The sequence below is a fragment of the Venturia canescens genome, chromosome 3 (assembly GCF_019457755.1).
Source record: "Venturia canescens isolate UGA chromosome 3, ASM1945775v1, whole genome shotgun sequence".
Lineage (NCBI taxonomy): Eukaryota > Metazoa > Arthropoda > Insecta > Hymenoptera > Ichneumonidae > Venturia > Venturia canescens.
In genome coordinates, this window is record NC_057423.1 from 3799879 (window position 1) to 3821267 (window position 21389).

The 21389-nt window shown below is 42.6% G+C and overlaps 1 protein-coding gene across 2 annotated transcripts in view; it reads left to right on the top strand.

The window, feature by feature from the left end:
• Positions 1 to 21389, top strand: part of Dh44 (diuretic hormone 44) — a 35172-nt gene that overhangs the window by 619 nt on the left and 13164 nt on the right. Inside the window, exon 1 of one of the 2 annotated variants that reach the window (XM_043414291.1) lies at positions 10324 to 11168. The exons of the other annotated variant lie outside the window; for it this stretch is intronic. The gene's annotated coding sequence lies outside the window, so the exon portion shown is untranslated. Of the gene's footprint in view, positions 1 to 10323; positions 11169 to 21389 lie in introns of those variants that run through there. 2 annotated transcript variants of the gene reach the window in all.

The following is a 21389-nucleotide window of genomic DNA, read 5'->3' on the forward strand; positions in this document are numbered from 1 at the left end:
CCGTTCACTCTCGTTTCGCGATGGCAGCCTAACGCAATGTGTAATTTTACTCGAATATTCACGTGGTTTCGTAAAAAGTGCAATTGAAGGAGTGACAATCAGCGAATGGTTAAAACTTGGTCGGGGCTTCTTTCTCTCAATCTGCATCGATATATGGCTAAAAATTCTGCCCTCTAATCACCGTTTTCATGACGTTCGCCTCCGCATCTCCGAGCGAGCCCCTTTCTAGTCTCCGAAGAGGCGTTACAATTAAGAATTTCTTGACTTCTCTACGAAATTGTTTGAAGAAACGCTCCCAGATTACACGAGCTTGGCCAGTCTCAATCAGCAAGTATAGAAATCGAATGAAAATACGAGATTTTTCGTCTCGGATTTCATCTCGCAGAGAGCGCGAAGCAGGCCTATGATTAAGGAGAATTGAGATTATTTGTACACCGAATACGCAGTGCTTTCGTGCTCGAGTCGGCGTGATAACTTTTCTCCATTTTAATAACTCGAAGAGTCGAGAAGTTACAACCCATTTTTCGCTACTTTCGCTACGTACATTTTGTATAAACCTCCAAAAATTTGAACTTTAAAGAAGTTTCGAAAAGGGCTTTGCTTCCCGAGACGTTAAATGCCTCGACTTATCCGATAAAGCGGCCTAGAGGATGAGCATCTTTTTGCTTTAAACGTCATTACCATTTTACAGCTTTAGCGAACCCCTCGAAAAGAATGAAAAAACGGAAACTCCAATAATAACGAAACTCTGGCTCCGAGTCTCCCAGATTTAAGCCTTTAATCGCACTTTCCAACTTTTCAGTCTTCTTACGCCCTCTCTCGTGAGGAACCAACACCTTCGAACTTTATTCGGCATTATTTAACCTGTAAACAGGCCGTTACTCTGCCTGTAAATCCTTTTTTTATTTTTTCCAAAAGCCCCTTTCGTTTGTACTGACTTGATCGTAATGAAACGTGCGTTCTCGAAGCACATCGGGATTCGTCAAAAATTTCGAAAAGGAATACGACATTTTTTCCCTCTTCCAAGGAGAATCGTGCTGGCAAGAGCTGCGAACCCTTTCGAAGCAGCTGTCAATCTGAAAAACTTGGCTTTTCCAAACTTTCTCTCGTGCCTGGTTAATCTGAGCTTGAGCTCGCGAAGCCCTTCATCCACTTTCCTCTGGTACGATAAAAACTGCACAAAGCTGGTCCGTCGAAAACTGTCACACGAGTTTTTTTGGACCGCAACGACGATGGAGCCGACGAACTCGAGGTCGAAGAAAACCCATTTGATGACCGCTCTTCACCCAAGAAGCAGATAAAAAGACGAAAAATCCGAGAAAAATGATCCCAGAAATCCTGGTGACGAATTCAAAGGCTTTTTCGAAGCATTTCACAAAAGCAAGAAGTGAAGAGAGCCGCATTTTCCTTTTTCTCACAGCAGATTGAATTTCCACTTCTCCCTCGCGAGATAACAGTAACCCGAGCACGTCTCATTACCTAATTTCAATTCTCCACGAGTTGAGCAACATCCAGATACGCGCATAAACACATTCGAATGATTTAGATTGGCAAAAGTATTGGTAAGAAGAAATACAAACAGGGATGACGAAACGTTATTTTGAGATGTCCGAGACATGGGACTATCGAGTCTGAGGCTTCCGCGCGAGATGACTCCCTCGTTTTATTAATAATCTCATTCGAAAGGCGATAAAGACTTTTAAATCTGTTTGGCTGTACGTGTGTGGAGCGTACATACGAAAGTATGTGAATGACTGAACATTGAAGAGGGATTATGGAAATTCATAGAGCACTCTCAGTTCTATATTTGTAACGACGATTTGCAGGCCGACGGTTTTCGCAATTAAACGATTCCGGAATGAGATTTCGTCGAGGTTTTCTCGCGATGATAGAGTGACAAATCAAATAAATAGTAAAATGAGTAGTTCGAGAGGGTTTCGACTCGGTGCGTGGTTCTGCGGACAGGGGACGAACGTCAATAAACGTCATTGACAGCGCATACTTTTCACTGAGAGGACATCAGCGGAGGGAATTGATGGAGAAGATCGAACGAGATAAAGGGCGGAGTCTCCTTTCCGGTTTGATAAGATAATTAATCGGCCCACATGCGTGTCGTGCTTTTCAATCGTCCCATTCTCACTTGTGTGCTTTCGCATAAACGTGCGAAGCTCCGAGGGAGAGAAGCACGTCCTGCAGAGGGCCTAAAATTACCGTACAAGGGGACGGTCCTACGGTGCTCGTAGGATCACTCGTAAAAATGGAGCTTGAGCAACGTGCCTCGAGGTTCCGGCTGACTTGTTCCAGCCCCTTCGTCAAGTCTTTTTTCCCTCTTCCTCTCGCACACAACACATTTTTCGTTTCACTTCCGCACCGTTTCAAAGAGCAAAAAAAAATCAATAAGAAATCGATCCTCGGAGTCCTTTTCGCCGAAGTCAAACGTGATCAGCTCGATGCGCATTCGTATTAACACCGAGAGAAAAAAGTCATTGGAACAACGAAATGTGGCATTGCGGGTTGCCAATGAAACGTATGACCATCGCAAGACAAAAAATAATTGAATGACCAAAATTGTAGATCGAACTACAGATTCATTCTCTCCGAAAAAATGGTGTTACAATAACATCAATTTCTATTGAACCAATCATTTTTTCCCCCAATTTACGAATTGTTTTATACGACTCGACGCCAGGAGCCCTTCCGAGGCTACGCGCGAGTCATCCATACAAACACACGTTAACGATAGCGTCCCTCGTGTGACGTACTTATATTCATATAATTTCATTTTACGTGGATTAATTAGAAGGTTCGCAAAGAGCGTAACGGTCAACGAATTCCCTCTTTTTTTCGAGAGCCTCTTTCTCCTTTCTCTCTTTCAGTCTTCGTCCCACCCTCGCTCTCTCTTCTTCAACTTTTACGAGCTTTATTCCCCGTCTGTTTTTCCATAGCACTTAACCCCCCCTCTTCCTTTCTCTTGCTCTATTTCCTGTGATTTCAGCCCCATTTTTCTCCCTTCATTTTTTCCGATGTTTAACCCTCGTTCTCTCGTCGCTGTGTCTTTATTCCTCAACGCGAGAGCAGTTCCTTGTTCCTTCTCGACGGTGTCGCGTCACGGACCGATAGGGCGAGAGGCGACTGTCAATGCGCACGACTCGAGCTTTTATTTGACGTGGCAAGCACCGGCCTGTGAAGAGATATAAAACATTGTTGTTTTTTTCCACGATATTACGGCTCCAGTCGTTTACCGATGTGCGCAGCGGAACTGTCCATACTTTTCTAATTACGCCTCCGTGAACGAGGATTAAAGAGAGAAACAAATAAACGCGGCGCGTCATAGTTGAAATTACGCATGGAAACGTCCACATCTCTTTAGGAAAAGTTTTCGAAACATTTTCTTCGACTATTTTCATTTGACGGGTGTTCTTCACCGCCTTTATTGAACGCACTTTATTGTACGCACACTGATAATTCTTGCGAACATAATCTATCGGTGTACACGCCACGTTGGTTATTTAAGGCCAGCGACGCTCAGGGGCGTTCGAAAGGAACGAATGTGACGACATTAATCTTAGATATTTGCTTCGCAGTACTTGTCAAAATTGTAATCTCGCACATAAATACAGTCGCTTTTCATCCACACTATCGCCTCGTGTCGTTTCAATCTTTTGATAGATTCAGCTGCGCTTCGCTCGGAATAATCGACCCTTGCGTTCTATTCTTTCATTTAAATATTCAAAAGTTTCAAGGCATCGCCGAGTCTCCGAAAGAGGACAATTTTGAGGGCAATGATTGTTCGAAATATCCAATTGACACGCGACTCTTGCCTGACGGTTCAATTTCAAATCGTTGTCAGTTTCGCTTCGGCAGACTCCACAGAAAACGCTGGTGGCACATCCGTCTCGATCCAACGATACTGCTGACATTTGCTGGCGGAAAATTGATATATTTCAAATTTTTCATGCTCCTGTCGACGTGGCAAAAAAATGAGCGCATGGAACGACCTTTTCGAACTGTTTATTCTCCTAATTGCTTCCCCTCTCTCTCTCTCATCTCTGCAGCACTAATTACTCAATAAGGACACTCGAAATGTGAACTTTCAGGCTTGAAATTACAGTCTTTTATGCTCCTGCGAGCCGATATCTGGCCTCGAAGGATAGAGAAGAGAGCTCATCCAACAGAACCACACTTCCAGACCACCAATAATTGGGTTACGATTAAATTCACGCAAGTGCAAATGGCGCTCGCATACAAGACTGCGCTGCAGCGTTAAAGCAATTTTATCGAGACTCTCTGCTGCCACAGATGAAACGATCTCGAATGCTGTCGGAGTAACGTTCGTCATTCATAAACTCGTAATTGGTCCAATCATTCGCAAATGCTTTTACGTCGTAATGTTTTCCGATTAACGTGTGCGAAACTTCGAATCGAAAATGCTCTTGAAATATCGACGGAGCGACAGGTCGCTTCGAAACAGTAAAGAATTCTCATAAATCCAGGCGCACAACAGCAAATTCTTACGTCCATCTCATCGATCTCTTGCTGCCTCGAATTTTTTTTCCAATCATTGCAATAATCCTCTGCACGAATTTTCACATATTGAAATATAATTGTCCATAGTATTTTTCTCAATTATCGCTATAATTTGCTGCTAGGCCAACAGTGTGCGGCGTGGGGTCGATTAACGCACGTGTCGACGTACGGAGTGCTCCGAATGGGCCCACTCAAGGTGTGCCAGTTAAAATATAAGAGTGAATTTACGTAAAAACTGCAATTCTGATTTTGTAGACGAGGATGAGAATGAAATATTTTTTTTTCTCACACTCATGGACAAAATCATCGTTACAATAATTAATGCCAACATTTTGTGTTCATTGTTCGAACCATTGAATAAATAACATTGATAACTATTCGTTTTTATTGCTTTCACTGATACGTAGTTGAGATTATGAGGTGAAAAAAGTGGCGTGGTAAACTTGCCCCAATGCTCGGGTCTTGCCCCGACCCGTCAGAAAAGCGATTCGATAACTCATTTCGTTTTACATTGTAAAATGAAAATGTTCATTCGAGATAGAGGAAGGTCGCTTCTATTCGAAAGGACCATTTGGTTTTTAAACTCGTCTTTAGTTCCTTGTTTACGAGCAATAGAGTTTGAACAGTTGGCCAACCAGTCCCGGCCTCCCCCGCACTCGCGATGTACGTAAAAGATGAATTAATTAAAATGCGCATCGGGGACATACGTTTCGACAAAATTAACAATAATCCACGCTGCATTAAAGGCGGTAATTGGTCCTGGACTCTCTGAGCCGAAAACGAGCCTTTCCGGGCTGGAGTTTACAGAGGGATTTGCAAATTAATAAGCTTTTTTCCAGTGTCGTTAACTCTTTTAGCTGAAACGACGGCGAGACCCACACTGCCCGAACGCCACGCGAGCCGAGCGATGCGAGCAATTAATAATGTAAATTGTCCAGAGAAAATTCCCCGGAAGAATGAATTTGGCAAATGGATAGATACGAGAATTCAATGTCGCAAATATTGCCTTCTCGCGTATCGAATTTCCCATTGTGAATAAGCGAGGTTTCTCCCTCGCGCGGGGAGAGCTCCAACTGTCCTCCTTATACAGGCCGTCCCGGAGTCCGCTCCGGGAACGAGGCCACCGAAACATCGTGAAATTTTGGGAAGAAAAGTCCTCTGGCATTTTCAGCTACGACGCACCCTTGTCGACGTACTGAGAAAACCGAAGCAGCCAATCCGACGCGCCGTTTATCGAGGGCCCAGAGTGGGGGAAGGATGCCAAGCGCCGTTCTCGGCGAGGGGGACACGCGAGCGCTGCCGTCGAACGCTGGCCCCGGCCCAGTCGTCCCCCCCCTCATCGTCAGCGCGCGTCCAATTGGCTCTCACTTTTCGAACGATTTCTCGTCAACGGTTCGTCGCCGAAGAAAATGCCTGAATACTTTTCCTCGAGAAATCGAAAGATCTCGCTCCTGGCCGAGTTTCGGTGCCGGCGTCCCGGACACCCTGCGTATTTTGAGGAGTATCCCTTCCTTAAATTGACACGATGTCGATAAACTCGCCTACGTAGGTTTTGCATCCGATTCCGAGACATGCATTCAACCTATAACTATATAAGTCTGAGCACATATTGAGTGTCCGTATGAAAATGTATGTTGGACAATACACGGGGGAGAAGCGATTGTCTCCACAATTCTCCGTTACAGCGTGTGTGCGTTTTTTCTGCATTTATTTATACTTTTTACTCGTTTTTTTTTCTTCGGCCTTTACAATTATCGGTTGTAAAGTTTGTTTCGTTTCGTTCCGTCGAGAAATTAAAGTGGACGCACCCGAAGTTCAATTGTCAGGGGAATTATTATTGTCCGAATGAGACTCCGTACAAATGCGTGAGCCATCGCAGCAGCTGAGCTTTCCCCATCAGACGACGAGCTTCGCCGCGCTAGTTCTGGGCTCTCGAATCCTCGCGAATCAAACGCAATAAATAACGCTCGAAAGGACTTTTTAAAGAAGTTGGCAATTATTTTCTTTCCACTGGATTTTCCTCCGGGAAACACAGCCACCCGGGGGGGAACCTGGCATCAGGGAGTTTTAGTGGCTTCTTCAATTGCTCGTAAAAGTAAAAATGAGCCACTCAAATTGTAACGATTTATGACAATGTTCCAATGTCAAGTTACGCAAATGCGGAATCAATCGAGGAAAAACAGTGGATTTCGGAGAATAGAAGATATTTCATGGAAACGCAGACCCGCTTTTCAGCGCGCGGAGCGTTGCTGCAAGCGAAAAAAAACACCTTCAAAGTCATAAGCATTTAAATGGAGATTGTTAAGGCACAAAAGAAATATGTTTATTGCCGTTCGCTTGCTACAGAACTCGACATTGGAAGGTTTATAACGAAAAAATGTGGCGGCTGACGCAAGTTTTTTGGTTCGTTTCCGCGAAAATGCGAGAATTTCCAACGTCGCACGTCACACGCTTTCGGTTCAGTCTCAATGGAAAATCATGAAGCCACGATGAGTTTCCCGAAGTCGAGTCCCGCTCCAGGCAGCGAAACGTCCCTCGGCGCACGAACCCTCGCCGATAAACAGCAAAATGAAAAGAATAAGAAAAATACTTTCATCGCTCCCGTGCGGTTTTACGAGATCGCGTGCCACCGCGTTTCCCGGCGCACTCGACGAGCTCCCGTTCTCCAGTTTCCGGCAATCGGAGCACGTGAGATCGATTCGAAGTGTGCTCCAGACCGCATGGAATACCCACGTGCCTGAGGATGTAACACGACCTGTCGCCGTTTCCGCCCCCTCAAAAACCTCGTTTGTAGCTCCAACTGCATTTTTACACTCCCATCCTTTAAGCAGTGCTCAAGCTCTCGAGCGGCGACGAACAGTGTTGTAACAAAATCGAGTACAAAACGCTGTTACAACGTTCGATGTGCACCGACGAAATCTTCCAGTCCGAACCGATCGTGCGAGTTGAAGGTGCTAAAATTTCTTTACACTTTTCACACAGTTGACAATCAACGCTCTTCGCCTCCTTCGAAAACGAATCCAGAATCTTTCGTGTCGATTCCTGGGACGCCGGGTACTTGAGGAAAAACGAGATTAAGAATGAAAATGTACGTCACGAATGATCGTTTTTCTTCTCGATACTATTTTCCATGAAGCTTATTTTATTCGTTTTGAAAGAACGAACAAACTGAATCGGATATCGCACGATGTGGGGGAACAATATTTTCATTCCATTCGAAATATTTGTTGGAACAAAAAATATAACAAAAAAACATATCGCAACTCAGTATCTATGCGGGGCACGGTCGATTTGAACTTCGAATTAAAAAAAATTCTTTTTCCACGCTTTCTCGCTCGGACGCCAAACTTCCCGCGAAGCTCTGGACCCTGAAAGATTGCAAAAAGAAAGCGCAAAAGAATTTCTCGTCGAAATTCGCCTACGAATGTACTCCAAGAATTTTTTTTTAACGTTTGAAAAAACAGGGGAAGAAAAATAGTGACGAAACAGTGAGAAATAAAGTCCGATTCGACGAGCCCGACGTTCCAATGATCCCAAAATATCAAGCTCGCAATCCCAAAAGTTTAAACTACAGGGCTTTAATTTGAAATACAACAATCTAAATGTAAATCAGTCCACACGAATATTCCCCTCAGACGTACCCCAGTGAAGACTCTCTAGAAAATGTAATACCGTGCTCGGCTCGCTGTATACAATGGAATATCGTGACATATGAAATCCGAAGGGACAGAACCAGTGGATGACAGAAAATAATACTCGAGGGGGGGGGGGGGGGGGGGGTTAAGATCAGGCAGTTGGTCGTAAATTTTTCTCTTGATGTTACGCCGACGATTCAACATTATTGAAATTCGTTATCTTCCATCATAAATCACGTGTAATCTCGAACTTGAAAGTGCACAATAAATTTATGAAGGTAGTTGGATCATTTCCGCGCGCGTGGTAAAGATCTGAAATGTATCTGGCTTTCGAGGAGTGTTGAAACGACAATTTATAGGTTTATTGTTAATAAATAAGCGTATGAAGGAATGTCGTCGGTTTGGCAACGGTCAACGGGAATTCCAAGAATCAAGACTCCGCGCCAGAAAAACTATGATGGCAAATTTTTCGAGAAGCTTGAAAAAAAGATTTTTTTTCACCTTTTTCAAATCCGGTTACGGTTGAGCCCTCGAGAACGCGGGGCGCAGGAACACTGACGTAGGCAAGCTGTGCTAACTTTCCAACTAGAAAATGGAATTCGTGTTCTACATCCGAGGGTGGTAATGACCTCAATTTACGGCGCCGAGTGCTGGTGAATCGCGCGAAAAACGTAATTCAAGGTATTACACAAGTTTTCTGTAAGGGATTTGACAACGTCGATTCGGCATGGACGAGGAAACGGATGAGTTTTCTTCGACATTGAATAATATTGATGGGTTTTGTTCAGCGGGAGCTGGAATCACGAAAAATGAGTTACTTCCAACGGCTTTGCGTTATTTTTCGCACGGATTTAGACTGCTAATCCCCGACATAACGAGCGAGAAAATAAGGTCAAATAAGTTCGTAACGGAAAATAATGACTTTCGAGTCCAGCGTGAATGAAAGACACAAAAAAATGATGACGATTCGCAGTAGTACGAGGCGAGTGCTGTCAGACGCGCCGCCACACTTGCCCCAGCGGAGTGGAACCTCGGTACGAATAGTCCGACTCGCTGAAAATTTAGCAAAGGTCAATAATAACTGAGTAATGATCCTTCGAGCTGCGAACAGAGATTTCTCGTTGTCGCATCGGAAGGAAGTGTTGCGAGCGTTTCAGGGGGTCGTTGCGGTGCTGCATTGAACTGGGTCAAACAGAGTCTTTGACTTCAACACAATCGTGCAACGCTCTCGAGCTTTTTCCTTTTTTATCCTCCAATAATTCAGCTCCTCAGATCCAAGTCGATCGCCGACTTTCTCATAGATTCATTCGAGCTCGGTTTTCCGTTGGAGTTCAATCAACCACGATGAATTCCATCGAGAATTCTACCTCGGCTCCCCCCCCTCGGCACATTTGTCGCTTTCATTCCGATCGCGGTACCCGACTCGGTCGAAAATCAGCGTTGCACGCTCGCTCGCCGTGTCCGAAATAACGTGACAATCCCAGAATCAACGGGACAGTTTAAGCAGGTGCAACAGGTGTGTGCAGTTCCCGAAAGCGGAGCCCACTCACACTCGCGAAAGTCAGCGCAGTCTTTTTCGGCGCGACACCCTCGACGACTCGATCCCCATTTTCTTTCAATCTCAAGCGGAGAAGCTTCCACAATTAACTCGAAAACTTGAAATTCTTGAAAGCAGCGAAACTTCAACGCAGGAGTGAAGAATTTTGGCAAGTTTATCGATGGGGTTTTTGGAGTTTGTACGAGATCGCGTGTCTCAGGACTATTTTGTTCGTTCAACGTTAGAAAATTTCCGGGTTTCATCGGTCCAACGCGCCCCATGTCGAAGGCTTCGCGTCAGTGGTGAAAACATTCGAAAAATTTTGCCGATGTGAAGAAATTCGAGTGGGAAGCGTGGAAAAATGATGTGGAAATGATAACTTATCGAAACATTCGATGCCCTCCGTTTTCGAAGGTAATCTGAGCGGAAAAGACGAGGATTTGCTTAAACACTTGTTTATGAGAGGCGCCAACGCAATGGTAGAACAAGTCGGAGGGAAAGAGACGGAGCGAGGAGAGAGGAGAGCGAGAGGGAGAGTGATTCGTCGCAGGGCAAGCCAGGCGAGTTGGCAGGCGCGCTATAAAAGCTCACGGGCACGATCGCGACGACGTCACACGCCGGTGGTACACTCAACAGTGTTGAACAACACGCGACCTGGTGAACGTGCAAAAATTAAGTTCAGATAATAAGCGCTTCTGGTCGACTTCGGCAAATACAAAAAGAGAGAGAAAAAAGGGGAAAAATAATTGACGAAAGCGGGCAAATCGTACGAGAGGAGGGAAAAAATTTTAGGAAACTGGGAACGATCCTTTCCGTGAGGTGGAAAAGAATAAATTCGATAAAGAGCAATCGATCCGAAGATTTTTTGAACGTAATTATTTTCGAAATTTATAAATCATAAAATAAATTAATAAATTGAAGGAGAAATAGAAAAAAACTCTCGAAATTTGAATAGTTGTGAAATAAAGTTTGAATTTGCAAAGAAACATTCTTAAGATTCTAATTGATCGAGAAATAAGAATGCTCGAAGTTGGGTTTTGATCTCCCCTTTTCTCTCGCTCTCTCTCCCCCTCGCGGATATCCCATCCTCCTGTGAAGCGGGGATTAAATAATCAAGTTTGAATCTACAAAAAGATCCATCGCTGCCGTTAATCTCGATTAAAATCTCGGGCGCCGAGGCACCTGGGGATTTTTTAACATCTAACAGCTCTGAAAAGTTTCTCGGCGAAACTCGATCGAAAGATAATAAAACAACTTTGCAACGAAATAAAAGTCTCGATTGAATTGAACCTCGGGAGCTGAGATTGAGAACAGTAGCTCTCGCGGAGGTGGAACATTTCTCGTGCTCTCGAAACAGGAACAGCGAAGATTTCGTTTCCTCGACGGCTCAATCGTCAGGGGAAAAAGAGCGGATAAGAGGAAGCAGGAAAGCAACGATCGGGCCTGAGGCGAAGAGAGAACGTTTTGCCGTGAGTAATGAAACGACGAATTTTCTCCCTTCATTTTTTTCAATTAAAATATTGGCTGCAACGAAATGTTCTCCGCGAAAGTGAGCATTCGTCACCTCGAGTGTTGACGCGGTTCGATGACCCTCGAAATCGCAGGGGAGGGAAATCCAATTTCATTTTGTTCACTTCGCACAAGCTCGGCAATCATTTTTTCTGAATTAAAATTTAATCAAAGCCCAAAAGTGGCATTTGCCATTAAATTAATGGAAAACCCCCTCGATTGTTCGTCCTCGTTCGGGCTTTCCGCGGGTGCGTGAATATTTAACGACAGAAATAGTGTTTCACTCTCATCCCTCGTCAATATCCGAAGCAGCAAAATACTTTGTCCAACTTTCAGTTCGTTTCTGATAAAGAATTAGCGTGACACGATTCGATGCATCTGTTACACTCGAGGCAACTTTCGAGTGCGTTTTCAATCAATTTCCCCCCCTCCCCTCGCATCTTCCGTCCGCGTTAATCGAATATCTTCGTCCGAATGTGTGACAATCCGTGCGAAATACTCCTCGCGCGGACTCAATACTGCCAACGTATCGTTATTCCTTTGCGACCTTCCAGCCCTCCCCTCGTCGAATTAGCAATGACGTATGTGCTCCGCGGACGGAGTACGCGATGAACAAATATTTGATTATTGTTTCAATGAAATTTAAAAAATTCCTCGTTCCAATGATTCCTCGCCGGAAAGCCGCACAATTTTTTTTCATCCTTTCAAAATATTCTGGCTCTCCGTTGTAACTGCACTTTGCTCCGCGAATGTGAGTCTTCCGTTCCCGTTGAAAAGCTCACTCGCGATGAGAAAAATTCCATCCAACAAGCCGGCGAAAATCGATCATTGTGTATTCCACGTTAAAACAAATTTTATCGTATTTTACTCACGACGCTATCACAATAGAAATCCCACTTGTAGAACGTTATCAGGGGAATAAAGCCTCGGCCGATCGGAATATCCTGCGAGTCGGAATGGCCAACGAGGCGCGAAAACGAATAAGGGCTCGACGATCGGGCCTTAATGCCACATTCTTCATGTAAAATGCATGGAAAAGTGTCCCTTTGATTGTCACAGAAAATTAGCCGGTTATCTGCGGCATAAATCTTCGATACGAATGCTAACGAAGGTCGTTCGTCAATCGAATTACACGGTGGAGAGTTTCGTTTCCGATTATGATGTCAGCAAAAAATGGAGGAATTGTCAAAATTATGATTTTGACAATTCGATTTTTTTTTTCGTCAAACTATTAGAAATTTGCGGATCGACTTTTCACAGAGACTTCGACCGAGAACGATCAGCCAATTAGCGATTAATCTGGAGAAAAATACTTTATGTCTAAATTGGATCGATTTTTAATCCCTGATTAATAATATAATCACTTTTAATTGATGTCAAAGTTATTTATTCGAAATTGTAAATACATTTTCGACCGAAAACGATCAGCCAATTAGCGATTAATCTGGAGAAAAATACTTTATGTCTAAATTGGATCGAGTTTTACTCCCTGATTAATAATATAATCACTTTTAATTAATGTCAGAGTTATTTATTCGAAATTGTAAATAAATTTTTCCAACTCATCTTTTGGCGAATAAAATTACAAGACATTAATTATACGCGGATCCATCACTGACTGAACCCGAAATTTCATTCGTCCCTGGCTAAAATACTACAGTTTTTATGTCAAAAATCGCAGTAGAGAGCGCAAAGGGAAAACACAAGGGGGAATGGATGAAGAAAAAAGTGTCGATAAAAAGACAGAAAGCCATGAGACGAATGGGCCAAGCCAAGAAGAAACAAAATGCCGAAATGAGCAAATGTCAGGTTAACGAGTGCTCATTACCAATTTCGTTCAATCTTTAACGTAATATATCTTTATCACTAACAAAGCCTTCATTCGTTAAGGATATATTGCACAGGCGATACAATGTTGCCATGCTAAACCATGCTAAAAACATAAAAAAATTCAAAATGATCAGAATTTTATAAAATTTGGTGAACATATTCTTTAGTGCCAAATTTGACAATACAAATTTTTTAAGATTTTTCTTCTGTACAGTTATCGAGTAATTGATCACTAAAGTTCACGTGTATAAGCATAGCGTTTCCATATATATATAGGTATACATTCCGGGCATAAGAAATCTGCTTTAATGCGTAATTACTTGATAACTAAACAGAAGAAAATTTTGAAAAAATTTGTGTTTTCGCACTTGATGTTGAAGAACATTATACCAAATTTGATCAATTTATAATTATTTCGACTTTTGTATCATTCACCCTTAACTGGAAAGATAAACGACTTTTTGCCCATGGTTCTTGCAATCCGTACATTTTTCTTCATATTTAAACACGGTTATCTCAATAACCAATAAGACCCCCTTAAAATTTGATTTGTGTACATAAGCTACCTTGATGAGCAAATAAAATTAAATTTCAACAACCCGCTGTAAGAATGGTGGTAAATAGAATTTGAAAAATTGCGTGCGTCGATAAGAAATGAAGCGATTCTAAGAAAAGTGTTGCCCTGAAAGCCAATACAGCTCGGCTCTATAGTCGAGAAGCTTTTTCGCAGTTCATCGAAACCCTCGGAGCAATACATCCGGAGCACTCTCACGACCAAACCCCAGTAACAAAAGATTTTTCTTTCCCTATCTTCATGTATACGAGCGAGGAACAATCGTAATCTGAGTTTTAACGCCCCAAGAGATCCTCGCGAGCTTCTGGTTACACAGCTTCATGCAAAAGTAAGAAATAGCAAGAGAGAGAGAGAGAGAGAAGACAAGTAAGTTATTGTACAGAGAAAGAAGAAAAAAGAAAACTTTTATTTCGCAACGTTTCTGCATCTCGGCCCTTTTCCGCGTCATCAGCATTTCAAATATAATTCAAAGAGTTTCTTAGTTATTGCGATCACGTGAGAGACAATCCGAAGAATGATGGACGATGAAAAATGAAGGGGAGCAACGATCGTTAAAAAAACAGAAAGATTTCAAATAATAATAAAGTCAAGTGGCTTTCCTACTCTCGATGGGATACGTCCAAGGTGATTATTACATAACATAATATACGTCGTCGGGATCGCATCAATGGTCTGTAACTGTGCATATATCGATGAATTAGCTCGTCGTTGCGTACACACAGCCGATCAGAAGCTAGTTAGATCGTTCTCGGTAAACTAGCGGTCACAAAACGGATTAGCCGTGAGGCTGTCGGGATGCCGAGGTGATGGTAAATGTCAAACTGTTACGTCCGCGGCGGACGCGTCGGAAGTTGATATCAGATTCGAGCGAGCCTTCAGGGGCTGATCGGAAAACTCGGCTCGGGGGTTACAGGTCGCGGATAAATCGTGAACTTCTGAAGATAAAAGTCCTCAGGCATGCTTTTCTATAATCGACGAACGGTGAGTCAATCCGGGGGAGGGAGAGACTCGGGTGCGGAGAGAAGGTCTCGGAAATAGCGGGGCTGGCGAATTTTGACGAAGTGTTCGTCGGAGAAAGATAAATGATTGAGGACGCTTTCGTCTCAGAATTTAGAGAAAGTGCTCGAGGAACTCGCACGTGAATTTCGAGATTTTTCATTTTTTTACAGTGAGAGCGAAGCCCGAGGTTTCTCGAGGTTTTCACGTGTTTATTCGCCTCGGCCGGAAGGAACGAAGTTCGCCATCCGACGTGCTGCCGAAAGGTTAAGACGCTTTATATACGACGTCGAAATAACCCGTTGGCGAATCTCGCCCGAGGATCTTCCGAGCGAGGATTTTTCGACTAAAAGCCCTCCGAGTCGTTTGACATTTGAGTTGTCCCATCGACGACTCCGCACCGGTGTTATATCTGACGAGACTATACACAGAGGTCACCCTTTTCAGAACTCGCGAGGATGTGAGAGAACAAATTGATCTTTTTAAAAAATTCCATCGAGGCTATCAATCGTATTAGCACCAAATGGGGACCCTCTCATTGAAATATCTTCGAGTTTTCATTCCCTCGTGAAAATGAGCTTCTGAATCCCGCAGATAAGCGGCACCCCCCGGCTCCGTGGGATCCGGAAATTTTCGGCTTGGAAATCCGCACTTTTGGAGCATCGACAATTACGCTTCCCCCCCAGTCATTCATACACGATTTTCCCCGGATAATAATTCATCAAGCTCCGTAATGCTCGAACGATAATTAATCAAAAGGCACTTCCGGTTTGTAGGGATCCTTCTACGTTCCGTTGTCATTGATACGAGCATCACTCGTTTCAGGCTCAACCCTTTTCGACTGAAGCCTCATAAAAAAATGAGCTCACGGGCTCCTCGGCGTGTAAATTCGGGCGCCTTAAGGGGGGTGGACCGCGACGATACAATGCTGCCATGCTAAACCATGGTAAAAAGAATATAAAGAATTTCAAAATGATTCGCGCGACTCTATGGTCAAATGACTATTTATTAATCGTCGAAATAAAACAGGTTATAAGAAAGGTTTTCTGTATTGAATAAATCTTAGGGCAATTTAAACTGTATTCGTATAAATTTATACAAGATCATATTTAATAATTTATTATTAGAAATATCTTATGATTGCTTATTTGACTCGGTTTTTCAATATGTACATATAAATATATCGGTTCTCTTCTCACCTGACAGTCGAAAGATGTCCTGGCCTCCAAACTGGCCGGCTATCACGAAAAGTATACATTCTTAACGTTGCCAAGTATATATCGAGCCACTTCATGGCAGTCGATCTCCTGCCATTTTCTGAGTTTTCATCGAGATTATTTTAAAAATTCTCTTCGAATGAGTCGATGGCCCTCTATTTTTATGGTCACATTGGAATCTTTATAATATAATCTATGAGGAGCGATTTTAACATAAACTATATCTAATCGATAAGGAAATGAATTCTGCAATCATAGTGTTGGCGGGATGGGTTTCTCTTAAGACGCCGTGTTATGTTTCTATTTTTGATCGTAAATTTCTTGATATAATCTTCGGTAACCTATTAAATCCTTTATCCATATGAAAGTTTATCATTTAAAAATCACAAGTTCGTCTAATGTCGATTGTCGCGGGACTCCTCCTTAAAAATATATGAGACGATATGAATTTTTTAGATTTTTTCCACATAGCTCTCGAGTAATTGAACACTAAAGTTCACGTGCATAAGCATACAGTTATACATCTCGTGCATAAGAACTTCGATTTAAGGCTCAATTATTCGATAGCCACGTGGTAAAAAAATTTGAAAAAAATTGTATTTGTATACTTGATGCCAAAGAACGTTATCACCAAATTTGATCAAATTCTGATTATTTTGATTTTGTGATTCACCCTCCTTAATTGTCTCCTTCCCTCGAAACGTATCCCAGGATCTCGTCACTGACGAGTCCACGAATCAGGGTCTGAGAGACCCTCGAGTGATGAGCCCTCTGCTGTGTCGGTTATCGGTGGCGCTATTCCGCGTGTTTTTTCTTCCGCTCGGAGCAGGAAGAGTGGCAGGTCCGTCGAAGATTGAAATATTTTGGGATTTTTCTCCCTCGGGGTGCTTATTCCCAGCTTTTTCCTCTCCGTCGTTCTCCTTCTGGAAAATGTCTTATTTGCCATCTTCGCGCTCTTTCCTCTCGTAAGAAGTTTCAATTTTACGTCGCACATCGCTGGACCAGGAGCTCCGAGTGCATGTTGGCCCATGGCACACACAAAACCAGCACCGCAAAAGCACTAGAGCCCATTCGCCCACTGCCGGAGCTCGCATTCGCGCGCACGCAACGGAAGAACACAGAGAACAGCGCGTCAGGAACGCGACCGGAAGAAGCACACGAACGCCTCGTGCTGCTTCGGCAGGAAGTCATTTCGCGTCAAAGGAATCGAGATTGCGGTTTCCCGGTTACCTCGTGCCAAAGGGACCGCGAGGAATGAGAATTTGTAAAAGCGCTCCTCCCTTCCTTCCTTGGGTTCCATCAAATTTCTGTGCCTTTCTTTCCAGCTCGGCTCGAGGCTCAATCGCCGACTCTCAACCCTCTATTTTTACATTTTTCTACAAATATTTCATCGACTAGGAACTGACGAACGAACGAAATATTTCGTGACCCAATTCGGTGACGTAAACTGAGAAAATACGTCGTTCATGGGGAAAAATTCGGTTGAACGAAAATGTGGGGGCTTCGCCTGTCTTCGTTTTCTTGAACTAACTGCAATCAAAAAAGATTTTTCGCACGGAGGTAATTAAATTTGAAAAATTACCGTCCAGTAACGACAGTGCGGCGACGAGCTGCAATTCACGATATTACGATGGGAAATATTCATTGTTCAAAGTAGGCACTTTTACCGGAGTACGTCTAAAAGTACGTCTAAAAGAAATGTCGGGTTAAAGGTGCCGTACTTTTGAAGATTTCAATAATTATTTCAAAATATTACACGGAAAAATCAAATTAAAAGAAATAAACTAATTAATTAAAATTAAACATAAATACACAATTTCAATTATTAAACGAAAGAAAAAATTGTTATCAAATTTAAAATATTTAAATAATTTGTATAAAAATCACTATTTTATTTTATATTTAAAAATTTTTCATTTTCAGTGTTTAATTTTTTTTTTAAATTAATTCAATTGATTCCCTTAAATTTTTATTTTCAAGTTCTTATTTTATAAACATTCATATTTTTGATTGACCACCACGAAAGTTTTTTTTTAAATATCTTGTTTGTTCGTGAAAAACAAATAATCTACTATTCGCTTAAATGTTATAATTAATATTTTCATATATAATAAAAGATAGAAGAATAGAAGAATAACGAATAGAAAAATAATACAATAATTTTCGAAATATCATCGATTTAGTGTGCCACGGAAATCGGAATCGAGAGATCGATACCTGCGCACTCGGGCAACGTAAAATGGACTAAAAATTTTGTAACTTTTAGTACACGTACCGTAAATTTCACTATCTGCAATATTTACTACTACAAAACTGAAAATTTCGCAAAATATTGAAAATTTGACAGTGCGTTACTGGAATAAATATTTTCCGTTTGTCCCCGCAGTCAATCACATCCGCTAAATTTAACATCGAGTTTCACAAATGTGTTGCAACGTAATTCCATGGAATTAGCGACTTTCGAAAATCCTCGATCTAAAACCGATCGAGTCGCGCTGACCCCCAAAAATAAGTAGCGCCGTCATTTTCCCAGACTTCAATAGCGAATGTCAGTTTCTCCGCCCCCAGAAATAATCGGCTCCTGGAATCTCCTTCCCCGGGAGGGGCGAGGAAGTGATTTGAATTCAGATTACGGCTCGTTCCTCGCACATTCCTTCGAACGGGGTTCTATTTTGGCCGGATTAACGCACGCGTAAGGAGCAAGCTAACAACGAAACGGAGCCACTCTTCGTGAGTAAAGAATGGAAGTGACATATTCGTCAGACCGATCGATCAAAAAAGCCTTTGTAATTTCACTCAGCAAGTTCCTCGAAACAATCGATTTTTTCGTCGTCTCTCCACGTGGGATTTACCGAAACGAAAAATTGACGAGAAATCGCGACATTTTTCACGGAGCTCCCCCGTACAGTGGGGAAGAATTTTTCTTATTTTTCCACAAACAAGCGCGCGCCACATGCATTTGCCAAGGTTTCCTGTCGTAGAGCTTCAGGATGTTTGGGCGGAGCGAGACTTCCTGTGCACCTTATCAAAGGCAAGACTCGAGTTTTCGATTTCACGGGATTCCAATTTATGTTTTCCGTTATCTAGCAGCGCAGTCATACGCAGACCGTGTATAAGTGAGTTTACATCGATAGTGGAATTTCTCGAACTGTTTTTCCTTCCAGTGGCTTTTTGAGGGGCGGGGGGGGGGGGGGGGGGGGGGGGAAATAAGCCACCGGACGTTTCATAAGACGAGGAAGCGGAAATATATAAATATTGATAAACAATATGTCATGGAAGTGGGGAAAAAAATATCGGGATTCTTCGCATCCTAAAGTCGTATAAAATGAAAACTCTTTCGAGACTTCCGTAACATCGAGCCTTACGTCAGAATCGATGAGAAATTTCATTTTCTTCGTTCCTCATGTTTTTCCTCGTTTTTTATTTTCCTATCAATGCGATTCGCCCGAGGCGTGGACGAGCCCTGTCATTTTTGTGACACTCGATCGACCGAGCTTCAATTATTTTCACGAATTTTCTTGCCGAGCTGACAAATGCGGGGTTGAAACTTTTTTTTGTGTGAGAAGGCTAATTTTTGTGCAACAAAAGGAGATCGAAAAAAACGGTAGAAATGAATCCCTCAAAATGGTAACTTTTTCTTGAAAACCTCCTGAAACTTTCACGATTTTCGTTCATTGCGTTGAGAAATTTTGAATTTTTTATCTTTCTCGTTTACGCAACGACGCTTTTCTCAAACAGGTATTTCAACTGAAAATCTTGAGAATTCCGGGCTCCATTTTCCTACCAATTTCACTCCGTAGATGCACGGCGAGTGTGTACATCATTTTATCTATCAGCTGCAGCGATGCCAGCTACTAACATAAAGTTCTTGATGAACGACATAACGGTGGAATATAACGAGTCTCAAGTGTCAAGGGTGAACGCAGTGACAAAATAAAGTGCTTTATCTGTTCGACTAAATATTGTTGCGTAACTCGAATTCGAATTTCATTTCCATTTGTTATTTTCTTTGATTTGCTAATGAAGAAAGTCGAAAAAATTGCGTCAAAGAATCACGAGCTCGGAGAAGAGTCGTATTTGGAACGTTGAATCCGCGCCGGGCCTCGAAATGCATTTTCAGTCGTAAAAAATGCCATTTTCAAGAATCACAATGGTGAGAAGTGTATTAAAGTGGATGTTGGCGTGGCTGGGTTTTTATGGGCTCCCGTTATCGTACGCGAAAGTTTATCAGTATTTAACGAGTTTTTATTTCTTTATCGAATCTCTTGATTCCCTCAAAATTGGGGTCGGAAGGTCCGATTAATGAGAACGAAAAGATTGTTTTATTTCAATGGCCAAGCGCGAGCTTCGAATTCATTCGTTTTTATGCATTTGTCTCGAAAGCGAGTGTTTTTTAAATTTTTTTCGGTAAAATGTAGAGAAGCAGGACGAAAGGAATGAAAATTGTTTAGTTTTCAGAAATATTTTTCGTATTTGCCATGGAAAGTGGGTCGTCGTTTCCTCCCGAAGCCAACTGAGTCGTAGGCATTTTTAGTGCGGCTTAAACTACCGAAATTTCGATGCAATTGCACGCCCCATCGAGACTCCATGAGGAAGCGTTGAATGGAAAACTGGCAAAAAACTGCGTGAATCACCCACAAAAATGCTTCACAAAGGCCAACAGGAAATTTGCCTCGGGGTGGAGATTTTACAATCGATTTCTCACAGCCCCGTATCGAGACTGATTAGCAATTAAATCAGGAAATGTTTAGAACGCTCAGGGCGATTCTCCGCAGGGATGTTGTGGAGGGTCAATTAAGCAATCCGTCAGAGTTTTTCACAGAGAAATAGTTGAGCGCGGAGGAGCTGAAGCCTGCGAAAGGGGACGTTGACTCCGCATGCTGTGCACAAATTTTTTCGTATGACGAGCTCGATATATCTCCGACTTCGAAAGTTCATTCGGCTCTAGAATTTAGATATATCGAGCCCGTGAGAGATCTAACTTCGATCGAACTCCCTCGCTAAAGTATCGATTCTACGTAAAAAATGTCGGTATTCGATTTTGTTGAGAATTTCATTCTCGAGCGAAAAGGTCCTGCGAAAAAATAGCGCATGAGTGATGCCTCGGAAGCTATCACGCTCGATATGGAATTCCGCGCAACTTCATTTCAATAGAATTTCTATAAATCTAATAATCGAGTGAACAGCCTTTGTCGCATGACTCGTACTTCATTTCCTGTATCGATATCGAACACAAATCGAGAGCAGGTTTATCAAAGAGCTGAAAAGAGTTCGATGTCAAACGAAAGCTGAGCCGGATCGCCCGGAGAGATCGCCTCGCCCAAGGCAATTGCGAAGCTTTCATTCGCGTTGCAATACACAGCGGCTTGTCAATCTACAGAACCTTCGATACCGAACATCTTCAAAGTTCGAACGTGTCTCGAATCACGTTTTTTATTACATCAGAGTAAACGTTGTCCTGGTCACTGTAAGCCCCTGTCAATGGACGAAAATGCATCTCGTCGAAACCCAAGAAAATTTGTTCTCTGAAGAACCTCGAGGCCGATTTAATTCGAAGAGCCATT